The sequence below is a fragment of the Salmo salar genome, chromosome ssa22, assembly GCF_905237065.1.
Source record: "Salmo salar chromosome ssa22, Ssal_v3.1, whole genome shotgun sequence".
Taxonomy (NCBI): Eukaryota; Metazoa; Chordata; class Actinopteri; order Salmoniformes; family Salmonidae; genus Salmo; species Salmo salar.
In genome coordinates this window covers 46,232,456-46,248,453 of record NC_059463.1, presented here as the reverse complement: position 1 = coordinate 46,248,453, position 15,998 = coordinate 46,232,456, and the positions used below count along the sequence as shown (strand labels likewise).

General features: G+C 42.7%; 1 long non-coding RNA gene, 1 other non-coding gene and 1 pseudogene across 2 annotated transcripts; 2 read left to right on the top strand and 1 right to left on the bottom strand.

Moving 5' to 3' along the window:
* Positions 1-244: 244 nt before the first annotated feature.
* On the top strand, positions 245-11,474 carry LOC123729684 (uncharacterized). Its single transcript, XR_006761366.1, has 4 exons — positions 245-741; positions 1,204-1,368; positions 8,021-8,101; positions 8,442-11,474. It is a non-coding gene; the product is annotated as an uncharacterized lncRNA (long non-coding RNA).
* A 139-nt stretch (positions 11,475-11,613) lies between these two features.
* On the bottom strand, positions 11,614-11,666 carry LOC123729735 (U7 small nuclear RNA). The gene has a single exon (XR_006761443.1). It is a non-coding gene; the product is annotated as a U7 small nuclear RNA (small nuclear RNA).
* Positions 11,667-14,086: 2,420 nt separating this feature from the next.
* LOC123729685 (E3 ubiquitin/ISG15 ligase TRIM25-like) lies at positions 14,087-15,776 on the top strand (annotated as a pseudogene).
* Positions 15,777-15,998: the final 222 nt, after the last annotated feature.

The following is a 15,998-nucleotide window of genomic DNA, read 5'->3' as shown; positions in this document are numbered from 1 at the left end:
TTCCACAAAAGCATGCTGAAGTGGCAAAGTCGATATCCACGTTTATAAACACAGGGTTGCTACATTTATTGTTATTTGTGGTGGCAAACATTTTTTGTTAATTCTATGGGGGGTCAGTTTGTTTTACAGTACAAGGGGAGGGTCATGTGAAAATATATTGTTGTGGATGGGTGCATTTTTGTTGTTGACACCTTTCGTTGGACCTCCCCCCAGTACATTTCGATCTGTCCCTTAATGTTAGAGCTTGTCTTCAAAGACAAGATGCAATACTGGCAACTTAAATAGTTTCTGCGTATAGCTGTAATACAAATTGTAAAGTATCGCATACTACTGGTTACTTAGCATGATAGGTACTAATAATTGCAATAATGACGCTTATTTGCAGAAAGCCATTTAATTTTTCACGTTTGCATATGGCGATCCCTAAACTGAACCAAATCGAAGTGATCGGGAGAATCTCAATCGCACAATTTTCGCATCTTCTCAAAACCCATTCGAGTGGAAGGTCAGAGGGACGGGACCTCTGGCTTTCTCATCCACTGTTTTGAGAAGGAGGCGAAGAGAGATGACGCGAGGATAAAGAAGCGAAAGCGGTTTGTCAGGTGACTAGCTGGCTCAGATAATTCATGAATTTTACAGTCGACAAAAGTATGATATCTAGGTTGCTTGTACCAACATTATTGTCCGTGAAAAGTTCTGCACAATATACCATTTGCCCCTGCATTTGAGACTACTGAAACGGTAAGATGATTGTTAGCGTGCTATGTTATTCAGTTTGACGTTAGTTAACTTTACTTATCTACCAATAGTGTAAGTTAGAGAGCTAACGTCAGCATTTAACTTAGTAACTACTACTGTTAGATGCAGCAGTCAGCATTATACTTAACGTTAGCTAGCTACTAGTAGCCAACTAAGTTAACAGCAAGTTTCGTGACACACTTCCTTTCACCGATAAGTAATGTTTACCTCCTGACGTGGAGAAAGACAAGATTGAACAGACAGCCAGTAACGTAAGGTTGTGTGGCAACAGAGCTGGCACAACAAGCATGTCGAAGAAACCCTTGCTGAATAATTTCCCGATCTATCTACACCTGTAAATATAGCTACGTTGGGGAACAAGAAAACCGCTATTAATTGACCTTGAATAACAACAACCCATTGTGGTAATTGTATCCCCTGTAACACATCTGCCCCCACTACTAGGCTTTGAATGCATTATGCTTGACACCGTGACTGCGGTGGTGATGATTGCGCAATACAATGGCAGTGTATTGCTACGTCAGTGGAGAACACATCAGCAACACCAACCTGGGGACCAGAGCCTCACATATGTTTGCAGGTCCTATACGAGGACATCGGCGAGTTAAGGTAAGCCAGTTAGGGCTGTGTTGGTCCTGTCACTATAATTGTGCTTCTTTTCAATGAACTGCATTACCTCAATGCAACATTTTGAAACATGTTAAGACAAGAGGTGTCAGCTCAGGTGTGACATTCACATTGCTGGAACTGTTGAGTTGTGTATTTAGTGTGGTTATAAAGACTGTAGTGTAGGAAGAACAACACTTTTTCTTTTGAAATAACAACCATATACACTGTGTAGAAAATATACTGAGTTTCCATGACATAGACTGACCAAGAAAATCCAGGTGAAAGCTATGATCCCTTATTGACGTCACCTGTTAAATATACTTAAATCAGTGTAAATAAAGGGGAGGAGACTGGTTAAAGAATGATTTTTAAGCCTTGAGACTAGAGGTCGACCGACTTATGATTTTTCAACGCCGATACCGAATATTGGAGGACCAAAAAAAGTCGATACCGATTAATCGGACGATTTTTTATAATATTTTTTATTTATTTATTTGTAATAATGACAATTACAACAATACTGAACGAACACTTATTTTAACTTAATATAATACATCAATAAAATCAATTTAGCCTCAAATAAATAATGAAACATGTTCAATTTGGTTTAAATGATGCAAAAATAAAGTGTTGGAGAAGAAAGTAAAAGTGCAATATGTGCCATGTAAAAAAGCTAACGTTTAAGTTCCTTGCTCAGAACATGAGAACATATGAAAGCTGGTGGTTCCTTTTAACATGAGTCTTCAATATTCCCAGGTAAGAAGTTTTAGGTTGTAGTTATTATAGGAATTATAAGACTATTTCTCTCTATACCATTTGTATTTCATATACCTTTGACTATTGGATGTTCTTATAGGCACTTTAGTATTGCCAGTGTAACAGTATAGCTTCCGTCACTCTCCTCGCCCCTACCTGGGCTCGAACCAGGAACACATCGACAACAGCCACCCTCGAAGCATCATTACCCATCGGTCCACAAAAGCCGCGGCCCTTGCGGAGCAAGGGGAACAACTACTTCAAGGTCTCAGAGTGAGTAACGTCACCGATTGAAACGCTATTAGTGCGCACCCCGCTAACTAGCTATCCATTTCACATCGGTTACACCAGCCTAATCTCGGGAGTTGATAGGCTTGAAGTCATTAACAGCTCAATGCTTGAAGCACAGTGAAGAGCTGCTGGCAAACGCAGGAAAGTGCTGTTTGAATGAATGCTTACGAGCCTGCTGCTGCCTACCACTGCTCAGTCAGACTGCTCTATCAAATATCAAATCAGACTTAATTATAACATAACACACAGAAATACGAGCCTTAGTTTCCGGACTTGACCATATTAATAACCTATCATTTCGAAAACAAACTGTGTATTCTTTCAGTGAAATGCGGACCTGTTCTGTATTTTATCTAACGGGTGGCAACCATAAGTCTAAATATTCCTGTTACATTGCACAACCTTCAATGTTATGTCATTATTACGTAAAATTCTGGCAAATTAGTTCGCAACGAGCCAGGCGGCCCAAACTGTTGCATATACCCTGACTCTGCGTGCAATGAACGCAAGAGAAGTGACACAATTTCCCTAGTTTAATATTGCCTGCTAGAAAATAAGAGAGCCGCACACTCTAGGAGCTCAGATGAAAAAATGTAATATCCAACGTTTCGACAGCCAAGCTGTCTTCATCAGGGTATAATCACAAACAAATCAAATAAAATGTATTTATATAGCCCTTCTTACATCAGCTGATATCACAAAGTGCTGTACAGAAACCCAGCCTAAAACCCCAAACAGCAAGCAATGCAGGTGTAGAAGCACGGTGGCTAGGAAAAACTCCCTAGAAAGGCCAAAACCTAGGAAGAAACCTAGAGAGGAACCAGGCTATGAGGGGTGGCCAGTCCTCTTCTGGCTGTGCTGGGTGGAGATTATAACAGCACATGGCCTAGATGTTCAAATGTTCATAAATGACCAGCATTATCAAATAATAATAATCATAGTAGTTGTCGAGGGTGCAACAAGTCAGTAACACAAGAGTAAGTGTCAGTTGGCTTTTTCATAGCCGATCTTTGAGAGTATCTCTACCGCTCCTGCTGTCTCTAGAGAGTTGAAAACAGCAGGTCTGGGACAGGTAGCACGTCCGGTGAATAGGTCAGGGTTCCAGCAGGTCTGGGACAACAGGTCTGGGACAGGTAGCACGTCCGGTGAACAGGTCAGGGTTCCATAGCTGCAGGCAGAACAGTTGGAACTGGAGCAGCAGCACGGCCAGGTGAACTGGGGACAGCAAGGAGTCATCAAGCCAGGTAGTCCTGAGGCATGGTCCTAGGGCTCAGGTCCTCCGAGAGAGAGAAAGAAAGAGAAAGAGAGAATTAGAGAGAGCATATTTAAATTCACACAGGACACCGGAAAAGACAAGAGAAATACTCCAGATGTGACAGACTGACCCTAGCCCCCCGACACATAAACTACTGCAGCATAAATACTGGAGGCTGAGACAGGAGGGGTCAGGAGACACTGTGGCCCCATCCGATGAAACCCCCGGACAGGGCCAAACAGGTAGGATATAACCCCACCCACTTTGCCAAAGCACAGCCTCCACACCACTGGAGGGATATATCCAACCACCAACATACCATCCCGGGACAAGGCCGAGTATAGCCCACAAAGATCTCCGCCACGGCACAGCCCAAGGGGGGGCGCCACCCCAGACAGGAAGACCACGTCAGTGACTCAACCCACTCAAGTGACGCACCCCTCCCAGGGACGGCATGGAAGAACACCAGCAAGCCAGTGACTCAGCCCCCGTAATAGGGGTAGAGGCAGAGAATCCCAGTGGAAAGAGGGGAAACCGGCCAGGCAGAGACAGCAAGGGCGGTTCGTTGCTCCAGCCTTTCCGTTCACCTTCACACCCCTGGGCCAGACTACACTTAATCATAGGACCTACTGAAGAGATATGTCTTCAGTAAAGACTTAAAGGTTGAGACTGAGTCTGCGTCTCTCACATGGGTAGGCAGACTATTCCATAAAAATTGAGCTCTATAGGAGAAAGCCCTGCCTCCAGCTGTTTGCTTAGAAATTCTAGGAACAATTAGGAGGCCCGCGTCTTGTGACCGTAGCGTACGTGTAGGTATGTACGGCAGGACCAAATCGGAAAGATGGGTAGGAGCAAGCCCATGTAATGCTTTGTAGGTTAGCAGTAAAACCTTGAAATCAGCCCTTGCCTTAACAGGAAGCCAGTGTAGGGAGGCTAGCACTGGAGTAATATGATCACATTTTTTGGTTCTAGTCAGGATTCTAGCAGCCGTATTTAGCACTAACTGAAGTTTATTTAGTGCTTTATCCGGGTAGCCGGAAAGTAGAGCATTGCAGTAGTCCAACCTAGAAGTAACAAAGGCATGGATTAATTTTTCTGCGTCATTTTTGGACAGAAAGTTTCAGATTTTTGCAATGTTACGTAGATGGAAAAAAGCTGTCCTTGAAACAGTCTTGATATGTTCTTCAAAAGAGAGATCAGGGTCCAGAGTAACGCCGAGGTCCTTCACGGTTTTATTTGAGACGACTGTACAACCATCCAGATTATAATTGTCAGATTCAACAGAAGATCTCTTTGTTTCTTGGGACCTAGAACAAGCATCTCTGTTTTGTCCGAGTTTAAGAGTAGAAAGTTTGCAGCCATCCACTTCCTTATGTCTGAGACACAGGCTTCTAGCGAGGGTAATTTTGGGGCTTCACCATGTTTCATTGAAATGTACAGCTGTGTTTCATTGAAATGTACAGCTGTGTGTCATCTGCATAGCAGTGAAATTTAACATTATGTTTTCGAATGACATCCCCAAGAGGTAAAATATATAGTGAAAACAATAGTGGTCCTAAAATGGAACCTTGAGGAACACCGAAATTTACAGTTGATTTGTCAGAGGACAAACCATTCACAGAGACAAACTGATATCTTTCCGACAGATAAGACCTAAACCAGGCCAGAACTTGTCCATGTAGATCAATTTGGGTTTCCAATCTCTCCAAAAGAATGTGGTGATCGATGGTATCAAAAGCAGCACTAAGATCTAGGAGCACGAGGACAGACGCAGAACCTCGGTCTGACGTCATTAAAAGGTTGTTTACCACCTTCACAAGTGCAGTCTCAGTGCTATGATGGGGTCTAAAACCAGACTGAAGCATTTCGTGTACATTGTTTGTCTTCAGGAAGGCAGTGAGTTGCTGCGCAACAGCTTTTTCTAAACTTTTTGAGAGGAGTGGAAGATTCGATATAGGCCGATTAGTTTTTTAATAATTTCTGGGTCAAGATTTGGCTTTTTCAAGAGAGGCTTTATTACTGCCACTTTTAGTGAGTTTGTTACACATCCGGTGGATAGAGAGCCGTTTATTATGTTCAACATAGGAGGGCCAAGCACAGAAAGCAGCTCTTTCAGTAGTTTAGTTGGAATAGGGTCCAGTATGCAGCTTGAAGGTTTAGAGGCCATGATTATTTTCATCATTGTGTCAAGAGATATAGTACTAAAACACTTTAGTGTCTCCCTTGATCCTAGGTCCTGGCAGGGTTGTGTAGACTCAGGACATCAGAGCTTTGGAGGAATACGCAGATTTAAAGAGGAGTCCGTAATTTGCTTTCTAATGATCATGATCTTTTCCTCAAAGAAGTTCATGAATTCATCACTGCTGAAGTGAGAGCCATCCTCTCCTGGGGAATGCTGCTTTTTAGTTAACTTTGCGACAGTATCAAAAATAAATTTCGGATTGTTCTTATTTTCCTCAATTAAGTTGGAAAAATAGGATGATCGAGCAGCAGTGAGGGCTCTTCGATACTGCACGGTACTGTCTTTCCAAGCTAGTCGGAAGACTTCCAGTTTGGTGTGGCGCCATTTCCATTCCAATTTTCTGGAAGCTTGCTTCAGAGCTCGTGTATTTTCTGTATACCAGGGAGCTAGTTTCTTATGACAAATGTTTTTAGTTTTTAGGGGTGCAACTGCATCTAGGGTATTGCGCAAGGTTAAATTGAGTTCCCCGGTTAGGTGGTTAACTGATTTTTGTCCTCTGACGTCCTTGGGTAGGCAGAGGGAGTCTGGAAGGGCATCAAGGAATCTTTGGGTTGTCTGAGAATTTATAGCACGACTTTTAATGCTTCTTGGTTGGGGTCTGAGCAGATTATTTGTTGCGATTGCGAACGTAATAAAATGGTGGTCCGATTGTCCAGGATTATGAGGAAAAACATTAAGATCCACAACATTTATTCCATGGGACAAAACTAGGTCCAGAGTATGACTGTGGCAGTGAGTAGGTCAAGGGACATGTTGGAAAAAACCCACTGAGTCGATGATGGCTCCAAAAGCCTTTTGGAGTGGGTCTGTGGACTTTTCCATGTGAATATTAAAGTCACCAAAAATTAGAATATTATCTGCGATGACTACAAGGTCCGATAGGAACTCAGTGAGGAACGCTGCATATGGCCCAGGAGGCCTGTAAACAGTAGCTATAAAAAGTGATTGAGTAGGCTGCATAGATTTCATGAATAGAAGCTCAAAAGACGAAAACGTCGTTGTTGTTTTTTGGGGGGTAAATTTAAATTTGCTATCATAAATGTTAGCAATACCTCCGCCTTTGCGGGATGCGCGGGGGATATGGTCACTAGTGTAACCAGGGGGTGAGGCCTCATTTAACACAGTAAATTCATCAGGCTTAACCCATGTTTCAGTCAGGCCAATCACATCAAGATTATGATCAGTGATTAGTTAATTGACTATAACTGCCTTTGAAGTGAGGGATCTAACATTAAGTAGTCCTATTTTGAGATGTGAGGTATCACAATCTCTTTCAATAATGGCAGGAATGGAGGAGGTCTTTATACTAGTGAGATTGGTAAAGCGAACACCGCCATCTTTAATTTTGCCCAACCTAGATCGAGGCACAGACACGGTCTCAATGGGGATAGCTGAGCTGACTACACTGACTGTGCTAGTGGCAGACTCCACTAAGCTGGCAGGCTGGCTAACAGTCTGCTGCCTGGCCTGCACCCTATTTCATTGTGGAGCTAGAGGAGTTAGAGCCCTGTCTATGTTCGTAGATAAGATGAGAGCACCCCTCCAGCTAGGATGGAGTTCGTCACTCCTCAACAGGCCAGGCTTGGTCCTGTTTGTGGGTGAGTCCCAGAAAGAGGGCCAATTATCTACAAATTCTATCTTTTGGGAGGGGCAGAAAACAGTTTTCAACCAGCGATTGAGTTGTGAGACTCTGCTGTAGAGCTCATCACTCCCCCTAACTGGGAGGGGGCCAGAGACAATTAATCGATGCCGACAGCTACGAAGAATACAGATGAAAACTCTCTCTTACCAGATGCAACTGTTCTGTCCTGCCGGTACATCTTCTAACCAGCCAGCTGTATATTGATATTGTCGTCATTCAGCCACGACTCCATGAAGCATAAAATGTTAGTTTTTAATGTCCTGTTGGTAGTTTTATCTTCCGCGTAACTTGTAGATTTTATTCTCCCAAGGATTGCACGTTTGCTAGCAGAATGGAGGAAAGTGGGGGATTATTCGATCACCTACGAATTCTCAGAAGGCAGCCCGCCCTTAAGGTACGGCTACTGCGTAGGGGTCACAGTCAGCCCCCTGTTAAAGTTTGATGTGTTTCTGTGTGATTTGAGCAGCTGCGTGGATGTCACCACCTTCATCTACTTCTCTGTGTTTCCCCCACTCATCTACGTCACCTTCCTCAAAGGCTTCTTCGGGTATGTAGATCAAAGGCCAAAAACTATGGCTTTGTCTGAAAATGTTACTTGATGTCAAATCCTTGCTTCTGCTGTCCTTTTGTCTTTTTTTCTCAATTCCTCTCAAGGCTCATTGAGGAGGGGTCTTAGATCCTCTGATCCAATGCGCTTTGAGATGAATTCAGGAAAGAAGGATGGAGGACACGGAAATGTTCTTGAATTCATGTTTGGTCGCTTTTTACTGCCACCTTGTGATACAATCTCTCTCTCCGGTCGTCTTTGGTCTCTTTATCCCTTTCACTTTCTCTCCTCGTCCCTCTCTCTACCATCTGTCTTCATCCTTCTCTCCTCCTTCCTCCAGCTCAGAGCCCAAGGTCCTCTTCTCCTACAAGTGTCAGGTGGACGAGCCTGACGACCAGACGGATGTCCACCTGCCCCCCACCTCAGGCCTGGGCCACAAGGAGCAGCTGGAACAGGGCTCCTTCTACCCCGGCACCCAGATAGATGGCCTGACTGCTGCAACCATGGGCACCGGCATAGCTGCTTACCTGGACGATGTGGCCTCTGGTCCTTTCAACAGCGACCGCTGGAGAGCCATCAATGCCTGAGAGGAGAGGAAATGAAAAGGCAGGATAGGGGATATTGGACTTGTTGAGTGGAGAAGTTGGAGTTTGCTATGGCACTCTCTCCCTCCGGAGACACTGTGAATTGACTCTCATTTCAGCGCCTGTCTGTTCTCCATTTTGGATCTTGCTGCCTTGTCCATTCTGGCTCAAACATGACATTTTCCCCCAATACCTGCAGGGGATATTTCTACAACTTCAGTCAAGTATTATCCCCCCTGTAAATTAGTGTGTGGCTGACCAAGATAAGAAGATAATGTAAAGGTAATGTCCGATACATTTCCATCGAAGGATTACAACTGAGGTAAAGTCCATTAACTGTGGCCTTGTATTAGATTTGTAATCGTCTTGTATTGAATAACTGCCTCACTCCCTATAGGCCAGCCCTGTTCTTATCGCGCTAGGAGCCTTCTCTAAATTACATCACTCATAATGAATCAAGTGTGCTTAATTATTTTTTTAATGTTTGATATCAGTGCTTTTTTTCCCCCTCTTGTTGATGATCGAAATCCTACAGTGTAACGTCATGTAGAAATTGAAGACCTGTTTGGCTTGAGTCTACATTTTACATTTACATTTTAGTCATTTAGCAGACGCTCTTATCCAGAGCGACTTACAGTAATGAATGCATACATTTCATGCATTTTTTTTTTTGTACTGCCCCCCCGTGGGAATCGAACCCACAACCCTGGTGTTGCACACACCATGCTCTACCAACTGAGCCACAGGGAATGCCGGGACTTGGTATGCCATGTCAGACAATTAGCAGTGATTAACTGGTATCTATGTAACTTGCTGCTGGGGCTGGGAGAGACCCAAAATGGATGCCATGCCGCACCCATGTCGCCTCTACCTATTTTATGTTATTGTTTGGCGTCGGTTTTAGTTATTTTAGTGACTGCTTGGTTTTATGTCGATCGGTAGTTCCATCAGCTGATCATTCCTGGTATTAAAGGTGCTTATGACTTAAGTAAAACTTTCCAACCACCAATCAAATGAGATGGAGAAGGCAGGAACAGCACTTGTGGCGAAACAATGTATTTTGTGGACATTTTTATTTCAAGAAATATTCATGCCCATATACATTGGATTCAACTGAAAAGTGAGGTTATTTTAACGACTTGAAATTTGTTTTCACTATATGAAATTATTGATGAAGTCAACTTATGGGGTTTCCCTTGTGTTCTTTATAGTCAACCCTGCATTCATCACAAAGAAAGAGCAACTTTTAAACAAAGTCCATCTGATTGCTCATGGTGCTCAACGCAAACTAAATACCAATTTTCATGAAGCCCTACTTCCTTGTCTTAATTCCTACTTGTATGTCTGCTGTGAACTTAGTTGCCCACAACACATGGCTTGCTGGGAAAGAAATTCTATTGGTGGCTGAAAACAATGTAATTCCAGTTTGTGTGAATTACGATGTCACTTTTTTGATTTTAGTTTTGTTTATGCCCCTCTTGATTTTGTCACTGATATTCATTCCCCTAACGATTAATGTTATGTTTGCTATGATAAAATGTGAAGTGGGTGAAGTTATTCATGTGACATTATAGCATCCAGTGGAGGCTAGTGAGGGGAGGATGGTTCATCATAATGGCTGGAACAGAGTAAATGGAAAAGCGTCAAACACATGGAAACCATGTGTTTGATGTATTTTATTCCAGTCATTACCACGAGCCCGTTCTGCCCAATTTAAGGTGTCACCAACCTACTAGGATAGCATCACTACGTATTATAAGAGACATTTATTTTTTTCATAAGCGTATGCCACCACAAAACAAGCATTTTATATTGTCATTGTAGTATTTTATACAAGTCTTCTGCTTTGCTCTTCCCAATACCTGCCCTGCATCAACAGACTGTTGCTTGCTCTCAAACACTGCCTTATATTTCTAGAGAAATGTCGGAAGAGTTGCGTTTGAGGTACAAAATTATACTATACTCAAATCATCATGAATAAGGTCTCTGGGTGTGGGTTTCAAATGCAAGTGCAGTCATGTTAAATATTGAATATAATATTTAAGATGGTAAATGAAAGAACTTTGAAAAAGAGTGAGGATACTTGATGCCAGCAATTTGTGAACAATTTATAGCTCAATGATACACTATTAAATTAAAATAAAAGAACGGTGTTTCAGCATTCCATGAGAGACTATTAAAATATGCTTCCTTTTCATTCCTATAGCCTGCCCATATGTATTTTCTTTGGACTGTGTCTCCCCTTGGTGTTTTGTTGTGGTATTGCATATGGAAAGTGGTCCCAGTAAATGTTTCAGTTGTGCATGGCATGCAGTGTTTCAGTTGTCTGGGGTTAGCCAAAGCTGAATGTATGGCACACAATTTTATATATATTTTGGACTAACCAATCATCTTTCTTGTACAAACATGCACAACATTTGGAGATTTAGATTTCTGGGAGGCAGGGGATGACTACAGAGGTACAATTCCCAGCCCCTTTATGGTCGCCTATGATGTGTGATAAAATGTAATTGCATTCTGATTATTTTATCCACCTATACTGTGGAGAATACTGCATGTCCTGGAAAAGTGACCTTTCCTTTTGGAGGCCCTAAGCAAGATTTGGTTTGAAGGGGGGGGGTCACTTCACAAGCAGAATATTTTAGTGCCCCCCCCTCTTGATGGTGGAGAGAGACATTGTTTTTGAAGTACATTTCCTGTAATTCTACACATTTTGCCATGGGGTCCCACATGACAAAATTCTATAGTATATTTTCGTATAAATACAGAGAATTAAATATTTTATACTATCGTGTTCACTGTATTTTTTTTGCTGACTTTATTGTAGTGTTTTTGCGGACATGACTAGTATACTGTAGTGTGTTTGTGGACATTACTGTAGTGTACTGTATTTACTATAGTGTTTTTATTTTATTATCTTGGACATGTGGGTGCTTTCTCATTGAGGAAACATACAGGACAAATACTAAAAGAGCACATTTTCCAAAACCTGTAGGTAGAACTGGAGTCTGAATGGGTAGCTCAAAGCTTCTGCTCTTTTCTATAACCTGTAGGGAACACAATATATGGTCTATACTTGGCATGTAAGTTTTTTTTTTTTTTGGTGGACATTACTTTAGTATTTACTAGTGTTTTTTGGGGGGATAATACTGTAGTATTTCCAATAGTATACTACAACATTCTATAGGAAGTACTACACATGATCGAGGGATACTTGTGTGTAGTGTATTCTACTTTATAAACTGGGTGGTTCAAGCCCTGAATGCTGATTGGCTGAAAGCTGTGGTATATCAGACCGTATACCATGTGTAAGACAAATGTACTTTTTACTCTTCTAATTACGTTGGTAATCAGTTTATAATGGCAGTAAGACACCTTGTGGGTTTGTGATATGTGGCCAATATACTACAGCTAATGGCTTTTTCTAGGCACTCCACATTGCGTTGTGCATAAGAACAGCCCTTAGCATATTGGCCATATATACTATATATACAAAAGTATGTGGACACCCCTTCAAATTAGTGGATTTGGCTATTTTAGCCACACCTGTTGCTGACAGGTGTATACAATCGAACACACTGCCATGCACAGCTCAGTGACTTTAAACCTGGCACCGTCATAGTATGCCACCTTTCCAATAAGTCAGTTCGTCACATTTCGGTCCTGCTAGAGCTGTCTTGGTCAACTGTAAGTGCTGTTATTGTGTTGTGGCAATGTTTAGCAGCAACAACTGCTCAGCCACAAAGTAGTAGGGCACACAAGCTCACAGAACAGGACCGCTGAACCGCGTAGTGCCTAAAAATAGTCTGTCCTCGGTTGCAACACTCACTATCGAGTTCCAAACTGCCTCTGGAAGCAACATCAGCCCAACTGTTCTTCGGGAGCTTCATGAAATTGGTTTCCATGGCTGAGCAGCCGCACACAAGCCTAAGATCACCTGGTACAATGCCAAGCGTCTGCTGGAGTGGTGTAAAGCTCACCGCCATTGGACTCTGGAGCAGTGGAAATGCGTTTTCTAGAGTGATTAATCACGCTTCACCATCTGGCAGTCCGTCAGACGAAACTTTGTTAGGTGAATGCCAGGAGAACAAGAGAAAAACTTCTGATGCACAACCAAATTTTGAAATTGCACCTAGTGACCCTGACTGAGTTCCTAAAGATGCCTCGAACTGGTCCTTTCTTGGAGTATTTCGTACATGAGGCACTGCTGTCGCTCTCGCACTATTGTAGATCTGTCAAATACTCTACAGTAGGGCAGCAGTTGTTGAAATACAGGTGAACACAAGCCGACAATGGGAGCCTGTGAAAGTATGTGGAGAAAAATGTAAATCGACATGAATCAGAACGAGGTCAGTCATTCATGGAGTTAAGCTAAGCTACCACTTGGGAAACGGCGACTTTCATTGCTAAAGTAAAATAATTTGGCGACCGATAAGTTAAATGCAACATAAAGTCACTGATATATTTTAAATACATACTATTAAGTTGCTATAGCTCTTGTAAACTGTAGGCAGTATAGAATGGAAATGGTGTGTATTATATCGCAAATGCAAGTAGCCCCGCATTCTACTGTCATGTATTCCCGTGTCCTCAAATGAACTCTGTCTCGGTTACCCCAGCCCGCTATGCGTCGTGGTCTGGCCAGCACGCAACACTAGCAGCTGGTAGGCTACAATAAGACAATGAAACTTTTAACCGTAATAGAGCTCGCCAGTTTGTAATCCTATTACCCTGAAATGAGTTACCTCTGGTTTGTTCAGCCATCCCTAGGGGAAAATTAATGGGGAAAGAAGAGTATTTTGGAATAAACACTCCCCGAAAATAAGGTTTGAGGTTAATATAGGCTTTGGAGATTTTATTTGTTTTGCTCTATGATATAATGGCAGTCAGTTAACATGACCACTACATAAATGCTTTAAAATTCACAAAAAGTTACGTTAGCTGATGAAGATTATCTCATATAACAAAACATAAAAGATCTCCGAAGGGTGAACTTCCCCTATGCACCCTTCTAGTCCGTTTCAGAATACATTAGAAGTGTATTATAAGGCATTAAAAAGGATGTTATAAATCATTATACATGTACTTCATAGAAAGTGTTACCCTTAGATTTTATCAAGGTTTCCTTTTTTACACAAAAACCTTAGAATATATGAAGTACGTGTTAACAACTCACATTTGAGAAGGTTCATTATTTGATTGTTTCCATATTAAGGGGCCTAACCTAGGAACACAAATCTCTGTCCTCTCTTGAAGATGCATGCAGTTCTCTCTGTCTCTCCCTAACTCTTACCTCCCTCACTCCCTCACTCGCTCCCTTTAACCCTACTCTTCTGGCAGAACCAGGAAGTCCCTCCCCCTCCCACAAACTCTCTTCTGCGCAAACAAAACTGATCTGAGTCTCTGTGTCGTCTGTCTGTTAGGGAACAACAACAGTTTAAATGTCTCAACAGGGAGTTCTGCTGGACCAGGACCAGTTCTGTTGTTCTGTCTGTCTGGATATACTGAAGGAGCTGGTTACTATTAACTGTGAACACATTTACTGTAGGGGCTGTATTGAAGGCTGCTGCGATCAGGATGATGACACTCCAAGGCCTGCTCTGAAGAAAAATAACATGTTTGCTGAGGTGGTAGAAAAACTAAAGAAGATAGGCCTCCAGGCTGCTCCCCCTTCTGCTCTGTGCTATGCTGGACCTGGAGATGTGGCATGTGATTTCTGCACTGGGACCAGAAAGCAGAAAGCCCTCATGTCCTGTCTGGTATGTCTGGTGTCTGCTGTGAGACTCACCTCCAGCCTCACTGTGATATTCCTGGACTAAAGAAACACAATCTGGTCAAAGCCACCCCACATCTACAGGAGAAGATCTTCTCTCGTCATGACAAACTGCTGGATATTTACTCCCGTCCCGGTCAACAGTGTGTTTGTTTTATTTGTACAATGGATGAACATAAAAGCCATGATGCAGTGTTAGCTGCAGCAGAGAGGACTGAAAAATGAAGGCAGCTGGGGATGAGTCAACAGAAGGTCCAGGAGAGAGAGAGAAGGAGCTCCAACAGGCTGTGGAGTCTCTCAAGTGCTCTGCACAGGCAGCAGTGGAAGACAGTGAGAAGATCATTACTGAGATGACCCGCTCCATTGAGAGAAGGCACTATGAGGTGAAGGAGCTGATCAGAGCCCAAGAGAAGGCTCAAATAAGTCGTGCTGAGGGACACCTGGAGCAACTGGAGCAGGAGATAGCTGAGCTGAGGTGGAGAAGCGCTGAGCTGGAGCAGCTCTCAAACACAGAGGGTCACATCCATTTCCTCCAGTTATCGGTCTCTCTCCAGTCCCAGTGTATCTTCAGACTTACCCAGCATCGCTTGTCCGTCCTCTTCAAAACTTTGGATATGTGAGTAAGACTTAGTCGAGGGGGAAACTAGATGACTTCCTTAAAGGAGAATGGACAGTGATCTCCACTACAGTCAATAAAGTGGATGTTTTACTGCCTCCAGAGCCCAAGACCAGAGAACAGTTCTCACAATATTCCTGTCAGCTTACACTGGACTCAAACACAGCACATAGAGAACTCTCTCTGTCTGATGGGAACAGAAAGGTGACCTCTACACTCCATGCACAACCATATCCTGATCATCCAGACAGATTCATAAACACCCGGATGGTGCTATGTTGGGAGGGTCTGTCTGGACGATGTTACTGGGAGGTGGAGTGGAGTGGGAAGTGGGTTTTTGCAGCAGTCTCATATAAAGACATCAGCAGAACAAGGAGTGGTAATGCATTTGGACACTGACAAGTCCTGAAGTTCAGTTTTCATTAATGGTGGTTATCGTTTTAGACACAATGTTGAGACAAAAGTATCAGGTCCTCAGTCCTCCAGAGTAGGAGTGTACCTGGACCGTAAGGCTCTGTCCTGCTACAACATTTCTGACACAATGACCCTCCTCCAGAGTCCAGACCACATTCACTCAGCCCCTCTATCCTGGGTTTCGTCTCTGGTACTGCTGAGCTGTGTAAACTGGTAGTTGCCACATAGATGCTACCGTAGTCATGCTGATGGTGACGGTCCCCAGTTGTGATGATTCATTCTGTTCTGTTTTTCTGTACACTCATTTTTTTCTGACTGATTTGATCTAAAGAGATTTAATGAATAAAAATTTAATGTTTTAATCTTGTATGTTCACATTCATCATGATGTATGCTTTTTATGTATATTGGTTGGTTATGGCATTCAGAACAATTGATATCTTTCTCAATTAGTTCTCTGCCACAAATACATTTTCCTCGCTGTCAAGGAACAGGTAGTAATACTTACTAC